Here is a 13,784-nt window from a genome sequence, read left to right on the forward strand (position 1 = left end):
GGAGATGGAGCCCCTTCGGGAGTGACCGGGTCCTGAGCAGGGCACCCTCGAAAAGGGGACCAGCACTCCTCAGACAGAGCCCAGAGAGAGCATACCCCTTCCCAGTGGAAGACACTGCTGGGCCGTGCCGTCTGGGGACCAGAGAGCCGCTCTGCCAGACACCACGTCTGCAGGCACCCCATCTGGCCTCGCCACCTCCAGCACTCAGAGATGCGCCTGCTGCCCCGAGCTGCCCAGTCTGCAGCATGTTTGTTAAAGCAATGGAGGGATGAAGACAGGCCCCTTGTGGAAGTCCTGGAGTGTGGGTCCAGGACAGAAGGTGCCGAGGAGGGGAGAGTGTGGCCCATCTCTCCAGCGAGAAGGGGAGAGTGTGGCACCCCCGTCTCTCCAGCGAGGAGGGGAGGGTGTGGCACCCCCGTCTCTCCAGCGAGGAGGGGAGAGTGTGGCACCCCCGTCTCTCCAGCGAGGAGGGGAGGGTGTGGCCCCCGTCTCTCCAGCGAGGAGGGGAGAGTGTGGCACCCCAGTTCCTCTTGTGGTTTTGCTGTCCCTACCCCACACCTGAAAAGCCAAGTCAGCTGAAAAGCTGGGTCTTCTCTCCAGGGGAGCATGGGAGTCAGACAGGGATGTGGTGGTGTCCAGGCTGGTTCCACAGAGACAGCAGGAGAGAAGGGGCAGCCTGAGTGGCCAGGCTGAGCCTGGAGGAGACTGGCTGGAGGTGAGATCTTGGTGCAGTGGAGAAACCACGAGAACATGTGTTTGGGGTCAGGGAGGCAGAGGCCCCTGACCCAATGTGGTAACAGGGCAGGGGACCAGTGGGCATCGCGTGGACGGCCCCTCCCCCACAGCACAGCCCTTGTGGCTCCATCTTGCTTCTTACACCTGTTCACCCTCCTGGCTTCAGGGAGCTCCACAGACAGGGAGTTCATATTTTCCAAAGCAAACTTGTAAGTATGGGCCAACCCAGGACCCAGGTGGGGGGTCTGAGCCGGACACAGCAGCACCGTTGACTGCTGCGTTGGGTCCGTCACTTGGCATTTCTCAGCCTCGGTTTCCCCATATTAAAATAAGGGGGTCTGGAAGCAAGATGGCTTCTTGTCCCTTTAATTCTTCAAAGTTTTCCTCAGAAATCAAGATCTCCTAAAGAGTTAGCATATAATTTTTAGAGATGCAGGTGGCCTAGCCTTGCCCTTCTTACAGAATCGCGTCAGCACAGACGCCAGCTGCCAGCCTGGAGGTGGCTTCGGCAGCACAGAACGCTTCAGCCCTAGAGAGTTGCCAGCGGGTGCTGGAGCCAGTGGCCAGGGAGGGGTGAGAGATTAAATTGTTCTTTCCTCTGAAAATGTAAAGTGGTAACTGAAATTCTAAAAATTATCCATTCTTCCTTTAGGATTTAATCATCTGGGTGCTTTCAAAGAGCATCATTACAGGCAATCATTTCCATTAGAGATTCCTCACAGTGTCCCTGCAATGTGGCCCGGCCACCAGCCCATCTGTGCAGAGGACCAAACCAATTAGAGAAAAACTGGACAGTTGACGAGAACAAACAGTAACAGAATTGGGAGCTTTAAAAACACACACATCCACATCACATGGTCTGAAGCTGAACAGGAACCCGGGAGTCCACAACTAGTCAGGCCCTTCCCATCTCTGGGTGGGCTCTGGGGACAGGGGTTAACTACATCACCACCTGCCACTGAACACTGACACCCAGGAGACACTGGGATACCACGTCACCACCTGCCACTGAACACTGACACCCAGGGGACACTGGGACACCACGTCACCACCTGCACTGAACACTGGTGCCCGGGGGACACTGGGATACCATGTCACCACCTACACTGAACACTGTCACCTGGGGGACACTGGGATACCACGTCACCACCTACACTGAACGCTGTTACCTGGGGGACACTGGGACACCACGTCACCACCTGCACTGAACGCTGTCACCTGGGGGACACTGGGACACCACGTCACCACCTGCACTGAACGTGGGCGCCCAGGAGCCTGCTCATGAACACACCCACACATACACACTCTGTCTACTGCTGATCTCCTACTGGGAGGCTGCTCTCCTTTGAGGCTGAGCTCGGGGACCCTGTGGTACCCATGGTCAGGACCCCCCTGACAGCGGGGGTGTAGGGGCTACTCTGGTCACAATTCCTGTCTGTGTAACCTGGGAGGGGCCCACATGTGCTGCCATCCTCCAAGGCGCTCCTCAGGGTCAGCTCTCTTCATTCCAGCCTCCACCCTTGTCACCCAAGAAAGCTGAGAATGAGCTAACACAGGTCCCAGGTCAGAACACGCTGTTCCTGGTTCCAGCCCCTCTGCTCCTCAGACGTGTTGTGTGAGCCTCTGGTTGATGTCTTTTATTAAACAAGATATCTTTTTACAACTGAGTGTCACCGTCTGGAGACATCTAGACCATTCTTTTTATTTTTTTATTTCAGGTTAATGTCAGGGTACAGACAACCAAATCACAATATTTGAACTTGTTAGGTAGAGCTATCTTGTAGTTCTGTCGTATACCCAAAAGGTGTGCAATACACCCCTACACTGTGCCCATTCAGTGGGAGCACCCCAAATCCCTCTCCCTCCTCCCCTCTCCCTCAGTCCCTCTCCCCCCAACTTGAACTGAAATGAGTTTTTCTACTATGTGGGTCAGTTCTCCAGTAACACCTGTCCTCCCACCCCGCTCAGAAGGGGTGCACCCACTCCCCCATGTGCTCAGCAGCCACTGGACCGTGCACCCCTAAATGAGCTGCTGCCTCATCCTCCCTGCACTGTCAGGAAGCCTGGGTGTGCTCTTGGCCTCAGCACTGTGTCCTACTTGGGCAGCAAAGTCCATCATTTCTAACTTTACACCTGAAGTTATTTCTAGGTTTCAGTCACCACCTTAAATAACAGAGAAATATCCTGCTTTATGGTTATTTGAAGGCGCAAAAACTTTCTTTCAGCATTTTTTATTTGCAACTTGGCTTTCAGACTCCCAGAAGCCATCTCTGGCTGTGCTGCTGTGGGCCTGAGAGACTCACCTGTCCTCTCCCTAACTGCTCGCCACTGGCCAGCACCCTGCTTGGCCCAGGGACCACTCAGGCTCACCAACCCCTGTCTTAGGAGCCTCACAGCTTCCCTAATAAATAAAATACATAATTTTAGCACATAAATTACCCAAGTAGTCATTTAGTATAAATTCTGGTTTTACCCCAAATAAACTGTGGGATTATCTCTCTGATGATAAAGGTAACCCACTTTAACAGTGCCTGAAACATGAGCACTGTTCATGTGCTGACAAGGTTTTAGATTTTTTTTTTTAAGTAATACTTTCCCCTGGTTCAAAACTTAGAACTACCAGAGGATAACACGGCAGCACCTGCCTCCCTCCCGTTCTCCACAGTTTCCTTCTCTAGAGGCGACGGTGCCCCAGCTGTGCAGGTATCCTGCAGGAGATGTTTAGCCATATGAATAATTGCACATACGTCACACACGGTCTTAAAGGAGACAACGACAACCGTCCATGCCCTCGCCCCCGGGAACATGGGCATCTTCCCAAGGCATTGACGGTTCTTCCAGGTCAGTTTGCCAGGGGCCCGTCAGCACCCAGGAGCCCTCCTCCTCACTTTCACTCTTCTGTTTTAATGAAGGGCCCTGCAGTGAATGTGGGGCCACAACTCAACTGGACTCGGTTCATCGGCATCTCTGTTTGCTTTGCTCAGCCATGGAAGCCACAGTTGCTCACGTCTCTATTTGCTCTGATGTGTGTCTGTGTGTCATCACATCAGCAATGTGTTCAAATTACAGAGCCTTCCGTGAATTCAGCAGAAATCTTCCCCAGCCAAACTTACCGAGGTTGATTCCAAATCACAAAGGTCCATATGACTCCCTCGAATCAACACCCCTTAGCTCCAGGTGACTAGAAAAGAAAGAAATTCTCAGCTCTGCTCAAGATAACACTAAAGCACCTTCACTCAATGAAAAAAATGTACAGCAGTGAAGATGAAGCAATCACATCCTCATGCAGCCAACGGGAGAGCCCATGGCAGGTGCTGAGCAGGAGCAGGAACGGACACGCAGTGTGTCTGCGATCGGGCGCGCCGAACCACCCCAACCAGGAGGCAAGGCAAAGCAGGTGCACAAGGACAGTGTGACGTGTACAGAGCGCGGTGATGCTTGTCGTCAGGGTGAGGTGGTGGCTCCCCCGCCCCCAGGTTTGTGACCCAGACTATGCACAGGATAGTGACCTTCTGCTCACTGACCTTGGTATGGGAGGACAGCCTCACCTTGACATTTTTCTAAAACGAATTCAGAAAAAACAAAAAAACACAAACAGAACATCTGGCGTCAGAGGAATCCCAGACACTTCACAGAGAAAAGCTGTGACGGAGGAGAGAGAGGCAGATAAAAGAACTTGCCACAGGTTTAAATCTTTCACTGTCTGGGCTGTTTAAATCTGACCTGTTTAAATCTTTCACTGTCTGGGTCCTGGAACCTTATTCATTTTTTTTATCACAGACAGCTTTAATATTGAACTTTAATTTCTTTGGAGGGTTTTGATCAATAAGTTTCAATATTGTATTATACCATTACCTCCATTATTATTAGTCCAACTTCCCTTAAACCAACTAAGGATGTTAGAGAATTCAATTGAATTACCAGTAATAAAAATCATCCAGACAGGTTTTTAAACTTCTCCCTAAAATTTTAAGTCAAACTCTTTTTTTAGGTGGTAAGATTTTCACATTACTTGGGTGGCACAGCCGAGTGCTGTTGGGGTGACCATGTCCACCCCGCTGTGCCACCCCATACTGCTACAACTTTCTGGTCACTTCCAGCCCATGTTCAGAAGTTAGATTTCCTCCTAAAACCAACATGGATAATTCAACAAATAATAGCTACAGAAAAATGTTGAGAAAAAATTCGCAATTTTTGACCAAGTTTGGTAAATCATACCGTGACTTCACGATTTTTGTATTCTGTGATTGATCACAGGAATAGCAGGGAAGGGGCAGGGGCTCTTCTCGAGGAATGGAGTTTAGCAAAGCCCCAGTCAGAGCTGACTTTGCCGGAGCAATCACTGATCTTATATGTGGACCTAAAAGGGACCAGGGCTAGCCTTTGATCTGGAAGTGCGGGAAGAGGACGGCAGGCCAGCCTACTGCCCACGTCACCAGCTGCAGAGGCGCTGTCTTGTGCTTACACAGAGCTTTCAGTTTGCTCCATTTTCATTTTGCAACTTCATTCATGTGAGAGAAACGCCCCTACCTCTGTAGTCCCGGCCCTTTTGTAAGCACTCTCCTGGTCCCTGAGCCTGATGTGGTAGCCTCTGCCTGGACCTGGGTCAGTGGACACTTTCCTACACCTGATCCAGCCCCTTTTCAGCCTCCGTCTATATTTGATCTTCCTTGGGAGGTGGAGGGCAAGTAGCGGGGAGGGACTAGATTGTGATCCATTGAACTCCTTTGGGGACATTTCAGCAAATTTGGATAATTTACTTCAACAGGACTGCACGCTCCTCCTTTGCAGCTCAGAATATGGGGTTTTAGAGTCCCTCTGGCACCAAGGCTCCCCACTTGGCGTGAGACTCCCTCCAAGACCGTGGAGAAGCCTCGGCGTGCCCTTCCCGGGTACTTTGCATGCTGTCCCCACCCCTTTCCCCAACTGCTCCGAAAGCAGACCGCGTGCCGAGTGCACACCAGATGGAAATGGCTGGTAACCAGCTGAGCGTTTTCTGCCAGAAAAAGACAATTAAAGGTCAAATCTCCAGATAAACCCCTGGGGCAGACCCCAGGCCTATCTGAGAGTCATTTCTGCGAAGCCCTGGAGAGCCCAGTGTCCGTTACCAGAGTCCCCACAGTTACAACGTTGTAGGGAGAGAAACTTATCACAAGATTAAGACCTCCCTATGAAATGGCTGGTCAGATTCTTGAGCTGCAGCAGGCTGGTGTGGGCCAGGGAGGTCCCTGCCATGTTCGTAAGCCTGCAGGTGGGCCTCGGTGGCTCTGTCGTGAGGTCTTTCTGGTCCTGGGTGCAGGTGGGCCTCGGTGGCTCTGTCGTGAGGGCTACCTGCCTATCAGGTGGCAGGCTGGGTTTAGACCCGTTCCCCCAGACCAGCATGTTTTCAGGAGCTCCAAGCCCACACCACACACATGGCTCACATAAAGCTCCAGGTCACATTCCCGCCACTCACACTGTGGCCTGAGCAAGTTGAGGGACCAACCTGGAGTTGAGGCAGGGTCAGGGGGAGTACTGTGTGTTGGTAACTCAACCAGTAGGGTTGTCACAACTGAGCTTCCCTGGCCACTGCCAGCTGGATGTTTCACCACAACACAAATCGATACAAAATAGAAGGGTACCTAGCAGGAGGCGGGAGCCCTTGAACTCCACATGGGGAGCTGTCCACCCACACAGAGGCTGGGGCAGGGGAAGGTCAACCTCAGCTGGGGATCGAGGGACAGCCACAAATTCACCAAAGAGCAGTCAAGGTGTCAGGGAAGCCTATGGGGGGCGGGTGGGGGTGTTCCCAGAGTCACTTCCCTCGCCATGAAAGCAGGGATCCTGCTACGTAAAATTCCATGGAGAAAATTACTCCAGCCCTCCACAAACACTTAATTCTTTCCTATGTCGTCTGAGTATTAGGAAGAATCACAGTGAAAACTCAATTCTGCTCTACATGGAAGAGATGAATTTACTTGCATATCTTTTAATTTCACTTTTCAACGTAATGTCCCAGACCAAACTGCACATTAGTATTGGTCTTGAATTTAAGTGAATTCAGCTGAAGTGACTAGTGCGGACCTTCTGAACACAGAGGTCAGAGGTCAGGCTCGTTCCCTCCGTCAGCGATGGCTGTGTGAGTTCTGTGCTGTGTTTTCACCTCTCTGTGAGTATTTTCTAATGCCCTCCTCACGGAAAGGATGAAGTGACCCTCAGCATGTGGCAGCTCTCAGTAAGGGCCAGAGCTGTCCTCCGGACCCAGACCACTTTACTTCAGTGTTTAAAATTTCTCTTATTCTCCTTATTACGTTGTGTATAATTTTAGGGTATCCAATTGTAATCATGTTCATATAAGTAAATTAAGCAAATGTAATAAACCAAAGCTGCCTACGCATTTTGCATGATACCTTTGCCATTTTTCCAGAATTTTTTTTTTTTTTTTTTTTGCAGTTCTTGGCAGGGGCCAGGTTTGAACCTGCCACCTCTGGTATATGGGGCCAGTGCCCTACTCTTTTGAACCATAGGCACCACCCTTTTCCAGAACTTTTTATATGTTCCCTACGCAAAGGAGAACACAATGCAGAAGAAACATGTTATCTGTGCAAAAACTCGTCTTGTCCTGGAGGGACGTGATCACCTCCACAGCAGGGGTGACACTCGTGTTTGCCGAGGCTCCAAGCAGCAGAAAGAGCTATTCAAGACACAGGAGCCTGGGGACTGCACTCCCGACTTGGGTCTCCTGGCCTCTGCACTCCAGCCACCCTCCTGTCACTGCCACATGTGCTCAGCACAAGGCGGCTGTGAGTGAACAGAGGCTGCTGAAGAAAAACAAGAGGGAAAGAAAGGAAGGGGAGGAGAGGGGAGGGCGGAGGGCTCCCTGCTTTCTGTTACTTGCTACCGAAGACACCAGGACATAAGCTGCATTTTTCAGCATTTGAAATGAAACAAATCAGCCACAATTTGAGCACTGATTCTGTGAGCAGGTGCTTGGCAGCACTTCTTGGGGACAGAAGATGTGCTGGTGAGTGCTGCAGCCTGCACAGCCGGGCAGTTCCAGGAGGACACGTGGTGTGAGCTGAGGGATGCCGAGCACAGTGCTTGTCAAGAGAAAAACCCTCCTGCGTGGACATGTGGCAGGAACAGGGCCATGGAGACACAGGAGAGTGTGTGTGTGCGCCCACGTGTGTTCCTCGGTGTGTGCGGAGCTGTGAGGGGATCAGCGCTGCCGACATCTGTCATCCGGGATGGAAAGGAGTGGAAAGAAGCCGAACATCACGTCACAGCAGCTTTGCAGGGTCGGCGTTCCAACATGGGTGAGGACCGCCCTCCTGGGAGGTGCCCCTGAGAAGTACACACACGTGTGATTCCCCACACAACTGGCATGCCGTCATGGGTGTGCGCGTGCAACAGGCTCCAGCCCACCAGACCATGCAGTCTAGGGGGAGGGTGGAAGGAAAGTCGGATCCAAAAAATTAGGGGGAAGATCTCATGATGGCCAACTGTGTCCCAGCCTCCACTGCCACCACCGTGAACATGGCTACGTGCACCATCCTCCAGCCACCACACTGTCCCCAGGACCTCAGATAATAGGAAAGTAGACAGACAGAAAATATCCCCAACGTGAATTGTAGCTCAGAGGAAAAATGAGCAGGCGGCCAGAGTGATGGAATCCACACTGTGTTGGAGCAACTGGGCAGGCTGGACAGGTTGATAGGAAATCACGTGGCAGCTGCACACCCCAGACCCCCAACAGGGGAAAGCAGAAGGCCAGCAGGAAAGCTGGACACGAGCCCAGGTGGCAAAGAAAAGCGACTTGAGGAGAGGGAGGGAGTCCCTGGTTCTTCCAGTGGAGGATACTGATTGTAATTCCTGGGGAAGCAGGGCAGGGGGCTGTGCGACGGGAAGGAAGGGAAGAGCACAATGGGGACAGCAGGGACTGGGCATCTGGTCAGATCCTGGCCAAGGCGGGACGCCGGCGTGTGCAGGGCTCAGAGACGCTGGCAGCAACACTGAGGGCTGAACGGGCCGCGCAGCTGGCTGTGGAGCAGGCCGTGGAGCTGGCCATGCGCGTGGTGATTTGGGCCAGATGGTGGCTCTGGGCACAGGTGTGTTTCTGACATGCTGTGAGGATTTATGGCACATATGGGACGAAGGCCTGTCACCCCCACCCTCTGCCCTTGACTTCAGAGACATCATGCCATCTCCTGCCTGCCCTGCTTCTCCAGACACTTGTTCTTTGATTTCTCTAGGGTCCGACTTCCTCTGCTATTAAGTGTCAGGACACCTAAGGTTTGGTCCTCACCCTGCACTCTCTGCCTGAGAAACTTCACTGGTGACAATGACCCCAGTCAGTCACCAAGCTCCCAGGTCCAGCCTGCCTGCCTGCCTGACTGCCAAGCTCCCAGGTCCAGCCTGTTACCTTTTGGCCAGGCTCAAGCCTGTGCCTGTAGCACCATGAGGCATGTGTCCCAGAGGCACAGCACGAGTCAACATACTCAGGTGGAAGAGTAAAGTGTCCCCCGCCACAGGCCACCGTGTCTCTTCAGTGCAGAGCCAGGTGCTCCAAAGCACAGCATCTTGGTCAGCTCCTACGGCCACCCACCCCACCTGGCTTCAGCACCCGCCTCCTGAGTGTCCCTCTTTGTCCCCACAGCCAGCACCCCCACTGTGCTCCCCACATCCTCAGGTCCTCCTAGAGGTCACCATGCTCCCTCCATTGCCACTGTCACATTGCTCCCTCCCGGACAAGTGCCAGAAGTGCTGTGATTCCACAGTGGATGCAGGCCTCCCCTCTCCCACACCCACTGACCCTCTTTCCCACCAGTGACCACCCAGACTGCCCAGTCAGGCTCCTGGGTGATGGGTGCTGTGGCCAGTTTGCAGGGACCGTGGGTGTGCTTTCAAGGTTCGGATTATTTAAACTAATCCCTGAGATTTCCTTTTTTAATAACTATCAAGAAAGTGGATTTTTTCTCTCCTGCTGGCCAAGAACAACAAAGTGTCCAGCCCAGACGGCTGCTCAGGACAGGGGCACAGAGCCCGCCAGAGCTGGGGCTGGAGACGCACCCAGTTCTCCTGGTCCATTTAGTTACACAAGCCAATGATCCACACGCTTGGTTTCCTGAGCAGGTCTGACATAGGGTTTTCTGTAAAATAAAGCAGAAGCACCTACCACAGTTAACAGGGTCCTTCTCACTCCATGACCCTCTGGGCTAAATGTGCCAGTGGCCTCCCACCACTCATCACTCTTAGGATAGAAACCACAGTCCTTAATGTGGCCTCTGAGGCCCTTCCCCCGATCCCCACCTTCCTGCAGAGAGGTGTCTGCCCCAGACTCTCAGAATCCTGAGCCTCTCTTTCAGAACAATTTTCACATTTATAATTAAATGTTACGCGGCCTGTTTTATCCTCTGCCTCCTGCCCTGGCGGCAAAGCAAGCAGGTCACTGACGATGCGGTTTCTGCTCTCAAGTGTATTTCAAGCACCTGCCCCAGGGGCACATGGTAGGGGCTAAAGAATGACTGTTGAGGGGATGGACGGACAGATGGTCAGAGGGTGGATGATAGGTGGAGGGAAGAAGGGATGGGCAGACAGACAGGTGAGGGGGCTAGATACACTGTAGTGAATTCTGGAGATAAGGGCCAGAGATAAGAGCAATGAGGGGTTTTGAGCTTCAATACTAGGTGGAGATGGTATCTTTGAGTGGGAAGGAGGAGAAAGCTGGGCACAGGGGTGGTATTTGCATGTTGCTGCAATTTAAAGGAGGGGGCACCAAGGGAATCCAAAGGCTGGAGACAAGCCCACAATACCCTGGCCCTGAGGGAAATGCTGCTCTCGCACTCGTCACCAAGTAAGAAGACGTCAGATAATTTCAGCTGACCACACGCTCCTCTGTACACGCCCTAATCCACTGCTAAACCTGCCTTTGTCCTAAGTGCTGCCTGGCCCTGTCCTGGCCCCATTTGGGCTGCCTGCCCTGGGCATGACACAACTCTGTCCTCTGCAAAGGGCCGTCTCTCCAGAGCTTCACTGAGCCCAAACAGGAAAGGACTGTGATTTTATTTAATGAAGATGAACGTGGAAATCTAGCATATGTACCAACAAATAGCTAAAAAAAACAACAACTGCTTTTGGGCAACTGAAAAGGACAAATTGCGAAGGCTTGGTATTCTTAAAGGTGAGGGGATAACACAGAACTTAAGACAATAAATATTGCAAAGTTAAGGTAAAAATAAAATACCAAGACCTAATTATATTCAGTGGTGTTTTTGATGTAACCTAATTAAATTAATTTAATTTCCCTTGGCAATACCTTTGTGATCTATTTTTTCTGATTATTCAAAAATAGGTCACCCAGCACGGTGGCTCAGGCCTGTAATCCCCAACCTGTGAGAGGCCAAGGTTGGTGACGTCCCGTGGAGGCCAGGAGTTTGAACAGTCTGGGCAACATAGTGAGACCCTGTCTCTACGAAAAATAGAAAAGTTACCTGATCATGGTGTGCACGCCAGTAGTCCTAGCTACTTAGGAGGCTGAGGCAGGAGGATTCCTGAAGCCCGTGCATTTGATATCGCAGTGAGCTTTGATGAAGCCACAGCTTTCCTATCTGGCCAATAGAGCAGGACCCTGTTTTTTATAATAATAAAATGTTTTAAAAATAGGTGCTTGCAAAGCAAATTTTTAAAAATATTCTATACAATGAAAAAAGCTTTCGTTAACGCTTCTATGTCTAATTTTTCTAGTAGGATTTTTATCTTGGTAATGGCTATTTTTAAAATATAAGGCACTTGAGGAATATGACATGGCAAACCGTTATTCTTGAATATTGTTCATAGTTACGTTTGTCAGAGGTACACACAGAAAAGAGAAATCTTTGATGCACCGAAAGAATAACAGACACAGGCAAACCGAGAAAGCAAGGCCTCCAAATGATTCGATGATCTGTAATTTGCTGTGGTCAATATAATTGCATCAGGAACTCTCATGCTTCACCCCCAATCTCTTCTGATAGGTTCTCCTTAGAAGTCACACATTAAAACTGAAAAGGAAGAGTTCCTGCCAAATAAAAATGCATACAGAAAGCTATTTTGCAAACTGCTTATGGCTGGAGCACAGACATTGGAAAATGGCAAATTAAATATTAATTAAAATAAACAGACAAACTGCTCTGCTCAGCAATGGAGGGCGGGGAGTGAGGTGGTGCCCAGCCGTGACCAAGGGTGGAATTTTAGACTCTAATCTCACTTTGATTCCTCCTCAGTCCAATCATAATATTCAGAATTGCAGCCAAGCATGGGGCATTCTAGGAAAGAAGACGGCCCTCCTATCTTTCCTTGCAGCTAATACTATGGCTTGAACTATGTCCCCCAAATTTATACACTGAAGCCCCAACCTCACAAGGATGGGACTTGGAGGCAGAGCCTTTGGGAGGCGATCAGGTTTAGGTGAGGTCCTGAGCGCAGGACCCATGAGGAGAGTGTCCCTGGAGGCAGAGCAATGGTCTGGGCTCATCTCAACACCTGCATGCACCTGGGAAAGGTGGCCACATGAGGGCACAGTGGGGAGCTGCCATCTGCAGCCAGGTAGAGAGAAATGGACCACCCCCTCTTGCCAGGTTCTCCCTGGACCATGCCAGCACTCCAGCCTCCAGACCTATGAAAAATAAACCCCTGCTGTTCAGGCCGCCGGGTCTGCAGCCCTTTGTTATGGCAGCTGAGCTGACAGAAGTGCTAAGGATGTCCAGGCATGTGTGTGAAGATGCCGAGATGACAGTCACCCCTCCTCCATGGATGCACTTTCTAGGTTTCAGTCACACAGGGTCTACCAAGGCCCCAAAATATTAAATGGAAATTCCAGAGATAAACAACTCTTCAGTTTTAAATTGCCTGTCATTCTGAGTACCTGCTGAAATCTCTAGCCATCCCACTGACCTGCCCAGGGTATGACCCTCCCTACGTCCATCTGTGGCACCTGCTGTTAGTGGTAGTAGCCATCTGAGTCACCAGAGCAATGACTGTCGTGGTGTCGCAGCACCTGTGTTCAAGTGGCCCTTGTTTTACCACTAGATAAAACACTGGTGAAACGGCCCCAAAACAGAAGCATGGTGATGCCGGTCATTTGGACACACCCAAGAGAAGCCAGAAGGTGCCTCCTGTGAGGGAGAAGATGAAAGTCCTCTACTTAAGAAGGAAGGAAAACAACGTGTGCTGAGGTTGCTAAGACGGTGGTAAGAACGAATCTTCTACCTGTGAAGTTGTGGAGAAGGAAAAGGGAATTCATACTGGGTTTTTGCTCTTGCATCTCAAGTTGCCAGAGTTACAGCTGCGGTGTGTGGTGAGTGCCTGGGAAAGAGGGAAGAGGCTGTAGGGCTGTGGGAGGGGTCTGTCCCCCTGTGGGGGGACTGGAGTACGTTCTGACTGATGGGCACTGGGCTCAGCACCTTTTGAGTTTCCAGGGGTCCCTGAGGATGCTGGTGTGTGCCTCCCTGGGATGATGTGGGGTTTGCTTGGAAGTGGGGTACACGGCTCCTGCCCTTCTTCCTTCTTATGGCTGAAATGCTGGCGTGGGGCCCCTGCCTGAGACAGGAAGCCTGCGTCTAGGTTGTCTGAGAAAGGAGACGGGGCCAATGCCTGAAGCTCACGGGGCCAACACAGAAGCCCTGGGCTGCTGCCCAATGATCGTGTCTCAAGACACTGGTGTGCATGAGTGCATGTTAGTGTGTACATGTGTGCGCATGTGTGTGCACGTGTGTGAGCATGTGTACACACCCACCACTCATAGCCAAATGCAGTCCTAACCAACACGTGACCTAAGGCCTGGGCCTGAGGATGCCTGATGAGCCCTCCTCTTGGCCCATGGTCCCTGTCCTGGAGCTCGTCTGGGCAGGGGCTCAGGTCTCTGCAGGACAAGGCCTCACTTTGCCCTTAGGTGATGAGATTTCCAGGATGGCAGAACCACTTGGCCATCCAGCTGAGTGTGTACATGTGTAAACATGTATGTATGTGTATATACAATCATAGATTATTGTGTAAATGATACAAATAAAACAATTTTTATCAAAATTTTGTCC

Source organism: Nycticebus coucang, chromosome 5 (assembly GCF_027406575.1).
Source record: "Nycticebus coucang isolate mNycCou1 chromosome 5, mNycCou1.pri, whole genome shotgun sequence".
NCBI lineage: Eukaryota > Metazoa > Chordata > Mammalia > Primates > Lorisidae > Nycticebus > Nycticebus coucang.